This window comes from Phlebotomus papatasi, chromosome 3 (assembly GCF_024763615.1).
Source record: "Phlebotomus papatasi isolate M1 chromosome 3, Ppap_2.1, whole genome shotgun sequence".
Classification (NCBI taxonomy): Eukaryota; Metazoa; Arthropoda; class Insecta; order Diptera; family Psychodidae; genus Phlebotomus; species Phlebotomus papatasi.
This window is the reverse complement of record NC_077224.1, coordinates 26,874,407-26,888,463: the sequence shown is the minus strand read 5'-3', so window position 1 is coordinate 26,888,463 and position 14,057 is coordinate 26,874,407. Positions and strand designations below refer to the sequence as shown.

Sequence of the window (14,057 nt, the reverse complement as noted above, 5' to 3'; positions counted from 1 at the left end):
TTATTTTATATTTTCCCATATTTTTCCGTATTCCTTTAACGAATTTAATCTGACATGATCTATGGTATATTTTAATAAGCTTGCCTTAAATAAGACATTTACTAAAAAAAAAAATAGATCAAATTCATTAAAGGTATATAGTAATTCGAGGAGAGTTAGAACAGTGGGAGAGATGGACCACTTCGCCTCCTGACTATGCACGATCTCTATCTCATTTGGTCTATTTGTGCCCTTCAACATTCTAATGATAACCCCCAAGTTACAGCTTTCTACCTTTAAAATTGTACGAGAAAATTGAAATTGAATTTTTTGGATGTCTGAAAAATGGCCAAAAATTTTTATTTCGCCATAAGAATACGTGTATTTGGGGGTTGAGGAGAGATGAAACTTAATAGTTTTGGCAACACTTCCGGTGTGAATTTTGGTCAATGTTCTTCAAAATCTTTTCAAGTAAATCTTAGAAATTTTTTTCCCTAAATTTCTGGTAAGACTGACCTGATACCTTCAGCGAAATTGCCATCGAAGTATATGAGCCACATATTCCACAAAATAAATCATTTATACTGAAAAAATAAAATAAACTCCAATAAATTCAATGAAATAGTGTTCATGTGTAAAATTACTTCCCTGCTATTCTAAATTGATAAAATAAACTATAAATATTTTGCTAAAATGAGGGGTGGGTGTTCCATCTCAGCCGAACTTTTTTTGAGTGCCTCAAAATGCAACTTTTTTTAAATCCTATTTTTCGAAGTGACTATTTTCATCTAGGCATTTCTAATATTGATATCTTAAATTTAGAGTCTTCAAATGATAAACCAGTGTGATTCGTCTTTGTCTTGCATTCAAAACGTATCCGTAATATTGAATATAAAAAAGGTCTTCCATCTCTCCTCGAATATAGAAAAAAAAGTGTTCAAGTTCGAAGCCAGAAAGTGTCCAGTGAGTGGAACCAAGTGGTCGAAGTTTGAAAGCATTCCCCAAAGTCAAGTTAAAATCTGATTTTTCTACCAATATACAAAACTATGCTATATAAGTAAATAGTTTTCAATTAATTATATATATTAAATTTTAACTCAAGATTCTAAAGAATATCAATAAATTTCCATTACTCTTCATTTAATTTACTTTACTCTGGAACTTTGCGAGCATTTTCTAGAGCTTTTATAGTACTAAATTTATTTCAAGTCTGTAGTCATATTCTAAATTAGAATGCAATATATTTTCCATTAAAATTCTAGAAATGTGCTTTTTGTAGAAAGTCGTCATAAATTTCAAAAAGAGTAACTTTTGCCATTTCTTCATGGAACTTCATGCAACTCATAGAAACTCAGCTGAAGGAAATGAAAAATTCTCATAAATTTTATATATTCAGGCAGCTTTTTTTTGTATAGAAAGGCCACGGTCTTTTATACAAGGCCATCATGTATAGATTTTATAAAGTCACAAATATTATTTAGAGCACTTAAACTAAATTCTTTTGAAGAGAAAAATTTCCCCATTTAGAAATATGATGAAGTTTATGTGTTATAATGTCAAATGGGACTCAGGATGTTGAGCTGATAGGTGGAAAATTGGGAAAATGTAAAAGGAATTTTATGCCATATACACAAAATTTTCCATTTCATTGGAAATAAAGTCACATTTTTCAATTTAAATAATATCATCCGTTTTGCAGAATTATTTCCAAACCAATAATGTACACTTCAGCGAAATTCTGAATTTAATTCTGAAAATATAGTATTATAATTTTAATTCTTTTCCATAAATTCCTTTATCGAAAATTGTATGGAGTTCAACGAATTATTTTGCTGGAATAACAAATCAAGGTATAATTGGGATGTGTTTTTTCACGCATCATTAGGCATTATGTATAGCTAAAATTCAACAAATAAAACATTTTAAATGATACCGGCTGAGCAACGCAGAATTATTTAAAAATCCATTAAGCATCCGCAGCAAATGTTGCGTAAAATCGTCCTTTTGTGGTCGTTTTATAGCGATGGTATGTTGAATAAAATAAGGCTGGTTTATTGGATCTTTATTATATATTCAAAATTTGTAAGGCTCCACAAGGGATAAAATCGGCCCGATGCAATTACATTCAAAATTCAACGGAATTGGAAGAACCTCTTAAAGAATCCCAGTTATCATAAAGCGTGTCCACGATAAAATTGTTCCAAATCATTGGATATTTTTATGACAGATGTCACTAGCTCTGCATTTTCGTTGTACAGTAGACTCTCGTACAATCGGCTCTTTTTCAATCGGGCACAAAATTTTGTTGACAATTTTTTTGTTCAAATTGTCTGTAGTTCCTCTTAGTTTATGTTGATTCATTAAATTTAAGCGCTTTTGTGGAATTTACGATGATTTTGATGCCCAAATCTCGCGATAATTTGGATGACATTTTGCCCCATGTGCCCAATTGAGAGAGAGTCTACTGTATGTAAATATTGTAACAAGTGTTTTTCCCTTTCTTTTGGTGAAACTCTCATCAAGTTATGTTCATTTTTCACTTAGAAACGAAATAATAATGGAAAAGAGAAGGGAACTGATCGTGTACACATATCTAAAAACCAGTGATAAGCCCAGATAAGCTTATGGTAGCTGAGACTCTTTACAGGTGACCTCGAAATGGTGCAACTCGGGGTGCTTGCAACTCGGAATGCGTGAAAATTCGATTGTGAATTGAATTTTGGAGGTAAAGAATCGCGTCAAACCAATTTTATCCATTTTGTTGGCCAAGAACCGTTTGCTCGACGCGATTCTTTACCTCCAAAATTCAATTCACAATCGAATTTTCACTCATTCCGAGTTGGAAGCACCCCGAAATGTACGCATTTCGAGGTCACCTGTAAATAATCTCAGCTACCATAAGCTTATCTGGGCTTATCACTGGTCATTTTCTATTTTAAATAGTCTGAGTGGGGAAGACTAACAAAAGAAAAAAAAGTTCATTGAAATCGGTTAATAAACCTAACAGATAGAGTCCGGTCCATATGGATATAGTAAGGGTCAGGGTGCAGTGGATTGGGGTAGAAACGGATGGGACCCATTATTAGAAAGATCTTGCTCTCATCTGACGAGGTCGGATTTTACCTGTGACTACAAAAGCTGAGATTGTAAAGAATCTCAGCTAAATGGAATGAAACAACCAAGAACCGCGGTGATGATCTTCTACAGACCTTGATGGGAGGACTCAAGAAGAAGATTCGAGATTTCACCAATCAAATACTTGAATAAAAAAAACTAATATATCTAATAAATCTACAATGAATTAAAGTTTAAAAAAAAACATTTTTCTTTTTTTTTTAATATTATGTAGACTTCATTTTTAAAGCATTATTCTTGGGAACAATTTTATCGTGCACACGCTTTAAGCTTAACTGGGCTGCGACTAGCATACTAGCATTGTCTTTGTCCATTGTGTCCTTTGTCATTTGTATGACCAAATAGTTAATCTGTGAATAATTTAAGTACAGAAAGACCAAAAAATTAGAAGTCGGTTAAATATCAGCAGTTCTATCAATTTTGGTTAGTAAGTTTGGTTACGTTGAAGAGGGGTATGTCCCATTGTTGGAAAAATTTCGATCTCAGCTACATCATAACAAAACTTTATGAAAATGCATCGTCTATGGTTTTCAAAATATTTTGGAATGTTAGTTTTCGATACAGTAGAGCCCCGCTATATCCCATATTTGGTTCCAGATTTGACACTTGGGTCGTACTATAGTCCATGTCATTTTTTTTAAAATGATCAACGACTTTTAATATTGAAATTGCTCGACGGCTTCCACTTTCTTTGTGATTGTGCTACTTGTCCTCGCTCTCTTCATCATGGATTACAATTATCACAACTTACTCAATAAAGTTCACTAAAAATATTAAAATAATTATGACAACATTGCATGTCGCGTACTAAAAAACATAACCTAACTTAAAATCAATCTTTTGAAATCAATGGTCGATAAATTGTGGACGATGGCCTATAGCGGGATTCTACTGTATTCTTTCGGTGGGGAAAATATACGAAAAAAAAACATTTTTTGTCGTTTGGGCTCAACTGGATGAAGTCGGATTTCATCTCGGACTAAAATCCAGAAATTGTTGAACTCTAAAATAATCTGTGAAAATTTGTTCAACCTCTTTAGAATATTCTGTAACATTTTTTTTCATTTCGAATAATTAAATGAAAATAAAAAAAGAAAACATTTTACCCAATGAAGAGTTAGGAAATAGTTTTCTGCTTTGGAAGTTGGAGAATGTGCCTTGTGAAGAAGCCACAAGAAGACATCTCAGAAATGGCAGTAAAGTCAGAACAGAGTCTTATTGCATTTTCGACAATTATCATTTCAATCTCCTCCAGTCGGAATGTCATTTGCCACATGAATAATTCTCCGAAATTTCTTTCACCCCCAAACCCCCCTAGAAGTGGGTGTTTTGGGTGGGTGGAGGATAGATTGAATTCCCATGTGAGATGGTGAGAAGCCGCTGGGGCGACAGAATGCAATTCGTTTTCACATGAAATGACTGAGGTTGCTGAGTAATTGACCATTACATGATTTTATTGCACGTCTGGCTTAGGTTGCCCCCATAGAGCACCCCATCAATCCCATGAGGACTCCAGGGGGTGTGTTGGGCGGTCGGGGGCAGAGGTGTGACATCATCTGCCCGACCAGAGTGGGTGGAAATTGGATCGTGAGGAAGTTAATTCGATATTATTATTGCGGCAAACACCATTAAGGTTCGCCTGGATGAGGCACTAGATGAGATTTCAGGTGCGAATTCCTCTCCGCATGTCATCTCAGTTTGTTCATTCCTGGGTGGAAATTTCTGATTTATGATTGAGTTTATCATGCAGCCCCCATCATCAATCCCGTGTGAAAAGACCCTCGAGGCCACCAACTCTCATCTCCTCGGCCTGGGCTCTCGGTGTGATAGAAATTTTCGACAGGACGTCAGGAAATTGTGGTCAACGTGTCGCATAATATTAAATTATAGAGTGTTATTTGCACTTCAACACATTTCATTAAATTAGAACACCTCTTGAAATATCCACCAGTACGGATGGAAACTTCCACACATAAACTGTCCTTCTTTTTTGATTAAATTTGCTTATGTTCCATCACCCCCATGACATGTTATTTTTTCTATAGAGTTCTTTGAAGCCTCTCCGAATTTTCCGAAAGATTTCAAATCGCTGCTCAAAGAGCGCTAGCGTCGGAAATGTGAAATTGTGTCTCTCGTTTCGCTCGTTTCGCTAGTAGCGCCCAAACTTTGGCAGTAGTCGCAGCAGGAGAGAATATTGCGGCGATCGCGACGTCCGGAGCCATCATGCCGAGGGGGTGTGTTCCATACCCGATTTATAGAATTAAATAAACTGATCAAATAACAAAACGAGAAATCCATATAGCATTTAATTTGATTTAATTTATAGTGATTATTTTGCAATTTGTTTTAATTTTGACAGGATTGATAATGAGGTACAATTTGTGGGTTCATTAGTAATGATATTTTTTACTCCGTGTAGAAATTGTATGTTAAATAATGAGCAAATGTGGTTAATTAAAAGCAACTAAAAATTAATAAATGCCTTGTTTGTTAGCAAATGAAGTAAATCATATTAAATATCAAACATTTACTAAAAAATCTGCACGAAATTTTGCATCAAAATATTGAAACATATGTCTTGTTTAATTACGTAAGGTACAACATTATACATCGTTGGAACAAATTTCTGTATTAAATTGAACATATAGGGGAAAGGCTCATAAATTTGTCCAGTTTCTTATTTTGGACACTTTGAGGATAAAATTGGACACTAAAAATAAATTGATTAAAATGATGGATTTTTATTCCAATATTTGATGAATAATGATTTTTATCTAAATATCTGTTCTTTTTGGAAGATTTTAGCACTAAATACGTTAAATTTTGAATATGATTTGAGTTAAAATTGCTTCGTTGAAAATTTAGTGTGAGCAATTGCTTAATTTTAATTTTAATGAATTTGGACAACTTGGCTGTAAATTTGGACAGCTAATCCGCCTCAACAGGATGCCCATTGTTCTTCATTTCATGAACCAATCTTACCAAGGCCTCTTCCTGTTCATGTAAGGGAACCATAGAATGTCTCAAGAAACCCGGAAACTTTCCATATCATTCATTAAAGTGAGTTGACTTAGGTATTCCTAGTACGTGCGGATTCGCTCATTCCCTGGCCTTTCCGGGAGCCTTTCAAGGCATTTCTCGCTACATCTCTTTCGTAGAGATGATGCTCCTTTGCTTCTCCAGGCATTTGTCCAACCTAGGCATCACAGAAGCTAAAACTTCACGAAATTTCGTGAGAAAAACACCTGTCCAAAATAAGGAGTATCACCTCACTGGTAAATGTCTTAAAAAAAATTCCCATTTTCACACGAAAAATCGTAATTCACAAGGCAAATCTCACTTCAGGTCAAATGTACAAATCACCATTAATGTGAATCAACACAATATTCAATGAATATTCAATAATATCACTCAAAAAAGCGAAGAAACATTGATAGTACTCCACCAAAGCTAAATACGACTAAAATAAACATAAAGTTCTGTCATATTTCTCGTAAACAATTGATCACACTGAATTTTCAACAAAGAAATTTCAATTGAAATCATATTCAAAATTTAAGGTTTTTAAAGTTTTAAAGTTTTTAAAAAATTCAAAATTAGTGTTAAAATCTTCCAAAAAGAACAAATATTTAGATAGAATTAATTTTTCATCAAATGTTGGATTAAAAATCCATAATTTTTATCAATTTATTTTTAGTGTCCAATTTTATCCTCAAAGTGTCCAAAATAAGAAACTGGACAAATTTATGAGCCTTACCCTATAGCTTACCCTATAGTAAAAAAATGTGTAAAATTTTACTAGTATAATAGTGCAAAATCGACCATTTTAGTTGTTTAATTTAAAAATGTTTAAAAAATGCACAACATTTTGGTAATTTATTGTCAAGTGATTCAAAATTACCACTCTTATAGTTGAAAAATGTTCAACAATGTTGTTTAATTTGAAAATGTGTAAAATTTTGACACTATAATAGTGTGAAATTGGATAAATTAATTATTGAATTGCGATCTGCGTAAAATTTCTCACTGTTATAATCATAAAAATTTTTTAACAATGTTTCGTGATTTAAAACTGTTTGAAAAATTCTAAAACTTACCACTATTATAGTATTATTACAGTTTTCCACATTATTATAGTGTAAAAAAATACACAACTTTATGGTATTTTTGTCACATGATCAAAAATTAACACTATTATAGTGTGAAGCCTTGTGTATTTCAACCAAATTTGTTGAATTTTTAAACAAAAGTTGTGTAAAAATTGTTGAATTTCCAATTAAGACTTATACTTCAGTCGAGATGCTTTTCATTGGGCAAGAGTCATATGGAACATCAAATATTTATATGCATAATAAGTATATCGTGAAGTTCCGAGCATCAATTGTAATCATTTTGCATTAGGGGGGGGGGATCCCGAGTACAGGAAAAACCAATAAAAATGTATAAAAAGGCAAAAAAAAAATCATAATCTTCGAAATGAAAAGAAAATTCGAAACAACAGAATTTAACAATTTTTGAGTTTGCACATAAAAATTCAACAATTTCTAAATGCAACAATTCCAAATTCAACATCTTGAAATTCAACAACTTTTTAAATTAAATAATTTTAAATTAAACACTTATTCCAAATTTTTTTTTACTCTGTAGGTCAGGGAACATCGAGGGTGGAGTGCGACCCACCGTTGGAAAGGTTTCGACCTCAGGTACTAAATTTAAAGAAAAAGCATCGTTTAGTCGGAATACAATAGGTGTGATTATAAGAGAAGCACATCCAACAGACTGTCAAAATGCATTGAAAAATGATTTTCCAAGCATAATAAAACTAAAAAATATCAGAAAATTGTTTTTAAAATGCATGATACCTCGTATAAATGCATAAAGAAAATTGATGAAAGTTCGATCTAAACACTAATGAGAGAATTTTTGTGTCCGGTGTAATGTTTACGATGAAAAAGAGACGTACACAGACGAAAAATTATGTAGGTAGCTGAATAAACCGGAGTATAACTTCATAAAAATCGCCACTAAATTTTAATTTGTTCTAGAGGAAAATGTAAGGTTTTTGAGGGATTTTGTTATGTAAAATTACGGAGCTTAATAAATAAGAGATTTTTTAGCATGTTGTATTATTAATTCGGCTGGTGTGGCGTTCAGTAGAAAATCTCAAATCTTGGATATAATAATTTCTATAAAGCCGCAAAAACTTGCTTTCAAATTATTTTTTTGGCTTGAGCCTAAAGATAATGATTTGACTAAATTCGCATCTGTTTTCCACTAACTAAGCCATTTCTCGGCTCAAGACGTTAAGGCTTAGTCAAAAACTGATGGAAATAATCTTATTATACTTTTGATTGTAATTACGTTAAGCCGTTTCTCGGCTTGAGTCGTAAGTCGACAATTCCCACAATTCTTCCCAATGTATAGAGTCTATAATGTGGGGCTAATTTTTAAGAATCGAGGCCCTTTGAGATGTATACATAAATTTATGGGGATAGTCTGTTTATAAAGATTTAGGGTAAGTGTGCCAAATTCCGGCCAGCTTGCAATTTCGGCCATATTTTTTGTTCCTCGAATTTCCATGAATTTTTAGTTTTTGGATACTCTTGAGATTGTACAATGCAAAAAAAAAAAAACAAAAAACGTTGCTTCGACGAGCTAGATGATCTGACAAAGATATTTAAAGAATTCTGGAAGGGCAAGGAACTATGGGAATGAAGGTGGCCGAAATAGGCCACCAATGCTATCTCTACATTTTTATTCATTTTAAAATGTATTAAGAATGATTTTAAAGAAAATAAAGATGATAAATTGTCTGCAAAGCTCCAAACAACATTTTTTATAAAAGAGTAACAAAAATATTCAATTTTTATTAAAAATATTACATTTGAAACTTGAGACTTTGTTGCTTGCATGCAACTATGCCGAAATTTGGCACACTTACCCAACTGTCTTCTCTGTACACTTCTCCAGTTTTTCATTGTCTGGAAGATTGTGAAGAGGGCGTGGCCTAAATTAAATGATTTACGCAGTTTACTTAAGAAGTTAAATATTACTTTCTATCAGGATACTTAGAAAAAAAAGTAAATTTGCTGATTTGTAAAGCAATTCGTATTGTAATCGAAGACAAAGTTAAAAAGAAAGTCAACATATTTCAGTTTTATTACAGACTTGGAAAAAAGATTGGACGTTTTACACAATATATCTACTGTCCCTTATGTATACTCACGTTGATAGAGTGATAATAGATAAAACAATATGATAAAATAGTGCATTTTTTTGAAATAATTGCACAATTCTGCACATCATTCATCACGTTCTTCGCCACATTGACCAATCATCACAGTAAATCAGGAACATTATTTTCCTTCTGCAATTCTATGCAATTGTTATATAGTTTAAATGTGGGAAAAGCAGATGATTTCCAGTGACTTCCACCACTGGACACTTGGTCTCCAATTCGCTCTCTCGAGCAAATAACAATTCTTCTTCACTTAGTGTAATTGAATTTTCAGAGTCGTACAAGGACATTAAAGTCGCTCAATGGCAATAAAAGTGGAAAGAAGTCCTCATCATTTGGAATTAAATTGTCCTCTGCGCTTCCTCCCTTTATCTATATTTTATTTGAGGAGACTGATTCCAGTTTCACTATTTACACTGGAACTACGTTGTCCAAGAACCCTATAGGACCAAACGAATAATAAAAAAAGAAACATTGCAAAAGGGAAAATGAGGAGATACATGTCATAAACTTTTCGTCCCGGTAGGATACAATTCTGTCTCGATGAATTGTGGATTGGACGAAACATATTAAGTACCTATACTAGTCAAAAAGCAAAAAAAAAAAAAAAATAGAAGTAAGAAGTGAATGGTGGAAAATAATGCTCCGGGTGGTAGTTAGGGCACAAACAAATTGACCCTCTGGGGCAAATTCAATTTTATCAACAACATTTTCTTTTTGCTACATTTCATCCTTATTACAAAAATAAAACAAAAGATTCTCAAATGAAAAAAAAATTGAAATAAAATACATTTATTATGGAAATTTTAGGTAAATGGGTCACGCACGTCACGCATGTTAAAAATTTGAAGAAAATATGGAAGTGATTTTTGTGACGACTTCTTGTGCTGAAAATTGCCTCTTGATTTAAAACAGAGTTGAACAATTTGGCTTAGAAGATTAACTAGAAAGACAAATATTTGCAGAGTAGGATAAGTGCACCAAATTTCGGCAAAGGTGGTGCATACAAGCGCCAAGTCTTAAGTTTGAAATGTGATATTTTTAATACAAATTGATTTTTTTGTTACTTCTTTTTAAGGAATATTGCTAGGAATCTTCTTGAGTTTATCGTCTTTGTTTTCTCTAAAATATTCTTAATGCATTTCAAAATGAATAAAAATATAGACATAGCCTTGGTGGCTTATTTCGACCAACTTCATTCCCATAGTTCCTTGCTTTTAAAGAATACTCCCAAAGTGTTCTTCAACTCGTTCATCGAAACGACATTTTTTTTTTGATTTTTTACATTGTATAATCGCTATAGTATGCAAAAACTGAAAATTCATGGAAATTTCAGGAACAAAAAAAAGTGGCCGAAATTGCAAGCTGGCCAAAATTTGATACACTTACCCTTATTGGAAAATTTTAGAGTTTTATCGTTTTCGCATATGTCTAAAAATACCTTATTATTATACGTTATTATTTCAAAAAAATAATTATGTTAGTAAACGTGAAAAATCATATACTTTAGCAAATCCGACGGGATGTCGTATTTTCCGTCCGCCATTTTGAACAAATTTTTGCATGACCTTCCGCGAAGCAAGAAAACAATAAACAAAATGTATTTTCGTCTCTGTCGGACTATTTTTCCCAAGTAAATGAAGAACTAAAGTTACTAAAAAATCCATTCCCGACAGTAATTCGGATAAAATTTTCTCAGGAATAAATCATCTAAAATCACTCAATTTGCGTATGATGTATAATACCATGATAAGAAATGGGTTAAATATTGGATCGGCGACATTAGATGGTTTTGTCTGATCCATAGCCTCCATTCTTTTGTCATTTTGAAATCCCAACAATTTTTTTTTTGAATAACGTCTCTTTTACGACATTTATTGGTCATGTGGATAATACTTTAAAAATTTAATGTTTAGTAAATCTGGGCCTAATCTAAGACCTTTCGATCAATAAAAATCTCGACCTCCTCCAGGTTCAAAAACTCAATCTTAAAATGGCTATATCTCTGATTCTAATGGTTAGAATTTAATCCTGGATTGTGATTTCGAAATATTTAGTTAAATTCTATGATTTTTTACAACATCTTTGCTTCATACGACCACCGCTAGGGGTGATACATTCGAATCAATTTACGAAAATTCAATGTCGAATATCTCGAAACCCACAGATTTAATTTTGATGAAATTTTAGTAGGATATATCTGAGAACGAGACCCTTCTAATTGTGAATCACAACGTTCCCTTTCCATCTCACTGTACCTGACCTTTACTATAAGACTATAATGAAATTCACTGAACTCCTCTCGTTCAATAATAACTTTCCCGATTTGAGAGCTCTCTCCGGTTGAGATTTTTCCTTTATCGATTCAAAGGTATATAAGGGAGAACATACCTAAAACCCCGTAGGAAGTTCGGACTTTTAAACCGACGAGTTACATAAAAATAAAAGGCATAAAACTGAGCAAGTTCATAAAAAAAGAAAATTTGAAAAACGTATGATTTTTAAAGAAAAAAATCAAACGTTCTGCCATCTTGATATTCCCAAAAATTACACAAAAAATCACTTTTGTAGCAAACGTTTACACACTGCTGTTGATATTGTTATCAAGAATACCGAAATTCGAAATGGCAGAACAATCACAGCGCTAGAGCTGCGGGCATATGAACAGGCTTCCGGTAGATTTTCGAATAGGTTTGGCTTGGCTTTCGAGTGACTTTGTCTCTTCGAAAGGTTATTACTACACTTAATTTTTGTGAATACTTTTGCTTGAGTTTGCCCTCCCATTTTCAAACTATTTAGGATACCGTGATCCAGTAATGAGCCCAGATAGGCTTATAAAAGCTCACAATATTTATAGACTACCTCAGAGTGCTTACAATTCGAATTGAATGGCAATTTAATTGTGAGTGGAATTTTGAGAGGTAATTAATATCGTTACGGCTTTATCACACTTGCACATTAAAATTTTAATGTGATTCACATTAATTGTCGCTTGTGAGCGTCCAAATATGTTATTTGTGTCTTTGAGTCACTTAATATTTGGGGTTTTTCTATTTATTGATTAAGAAGTGGACTTGGCCTGCAAAAATAAGTTTAAATTTACCTAAAGCATAAATATTTTTCACATTAAAAAATTAAAGAGAAAATCGCATTAATTTTTCGCATTATTGCTATAAATCAATTTATATCAAATCTTGCGGGCCAAGTCTACCTTTTTATCAACAAATAGATCAAATTTTGAAAAATGATTCAAACACACAAATTACACATTTGGACTCTCACCAGCGACAATTAATGTGAATCATATTAAAATTTTAATGTGCAAGTGTGATAACACAGTTAAACAAGTTTATTTGAGCTTATATTTGGTTTTCAACTGGAAAAATGTTTTGAAAATCAAAACAAATTTTAACGATCTCGATTTTATGTTTAAATTTTAGAGAATTTTATGTACTATGATTCATATCAAATCAATTCAATTTCAAATTGAATTGAATTGAATTGCACTTTTATGATTCACTAGCACATATTTTTATGAGTACGAAGAGCAGCTTCAGAAAATATACGAAAAACATATACTATCAATTTCTGACTTTATTTGTAGTTTTTTTTTAAGATGTTTTATGGATGCAAAAATAAATTGAAATTAAAGTGATAAATCCTGAAAATCTTCAATCTTTATGACTTTAACCCTTTAAGGACGAGAAGGTTTAAAATCGGGGGTCAGAAAAAATCACTTTTTCTGACTTTTTTGTGGAAAACGTAGTTTTAGAAGACCGTAGGAAAAATTTCATATTTGGGTCACTGGTGACCCAATCGTCCTTAAAGGGTTAAATATTCTACGATAAAAGCCACTTCGTATTAATTACAGTAGTAGAGTTCTTCATATTTGAATTTTTTCAAATTCGAACTATAATGGACAGTTAGATTCAAAATGTCAAAATTAAGGTTATGTAAAAAATTTCGTATTGTGATTGTGGATAATTGAGCTACATATTTCTCTGCTGCTTCGTGAATATACCATAGTAATTAGGAAGGAATTATGTCACCACGGAGATATGTGAGAAAGAACGGACACTTTATTATTTTATGTACAAATTAACCTAATATAAATTCCTTTATTTGATAGAAAATGTCGTTCGAATTTCGGAATTGATAAATATGTCATTTTATACCCCACAAACGATCGATTTTGAGCAATTGCACTGTACATTAATGGATATTAGTAAAGTTTAAAATAAATGAGAAAATAATGGTGCTTAGGAGTTCCAGAACTTTGAAAACTTTTATTTTATGTTGAGTGATTCAAAACTGGTTTAAGTTGATTTATATATCTCTCAAAATAATATTTAAAACTTTTGGATTTTATAATAATGAGAAGATAAAAGAGCAACGTTGCATGTTTGTGATTAAAGATAGAAGAGAAGCGTCCCAACTGTGCAAAGTGCTCTAAATCACGAGAAAGAGATCTCCGTGAATTATCTTTTGGCATGATTTTCGGGTGCATACCGCTTAAATACCGGTTAAATTTATTCATAAAGTTAAAAAAAATTAATATTGTTTTGCCATGAGTAACAAGCATACAGACGAAAAAGTATATACACTGAGAAAAAAAGAGGGTGCGATTCACTTTTTTTCTTCGTAGCTTTAACACTTTTTAGGTGTAAAAATATATCAACATTTTTTATTGTTAATTTTACACCAT

At 32.3% G+C, this 14,057-nt stretch overlaps 1 protein-coding gene across 2 annotated transcripts in view; it reads right to left on the bottom strand.

Annotated features, from left to right (window-relative positions):
• Positions 1-14,057, bottom strand: part of LOC129807385 (annexin B11) — a 372,667-nt gene that overhangs the window by 103,770 nt on the left and 254,840 nt on the right. The window lies entirely within an intron of this gene.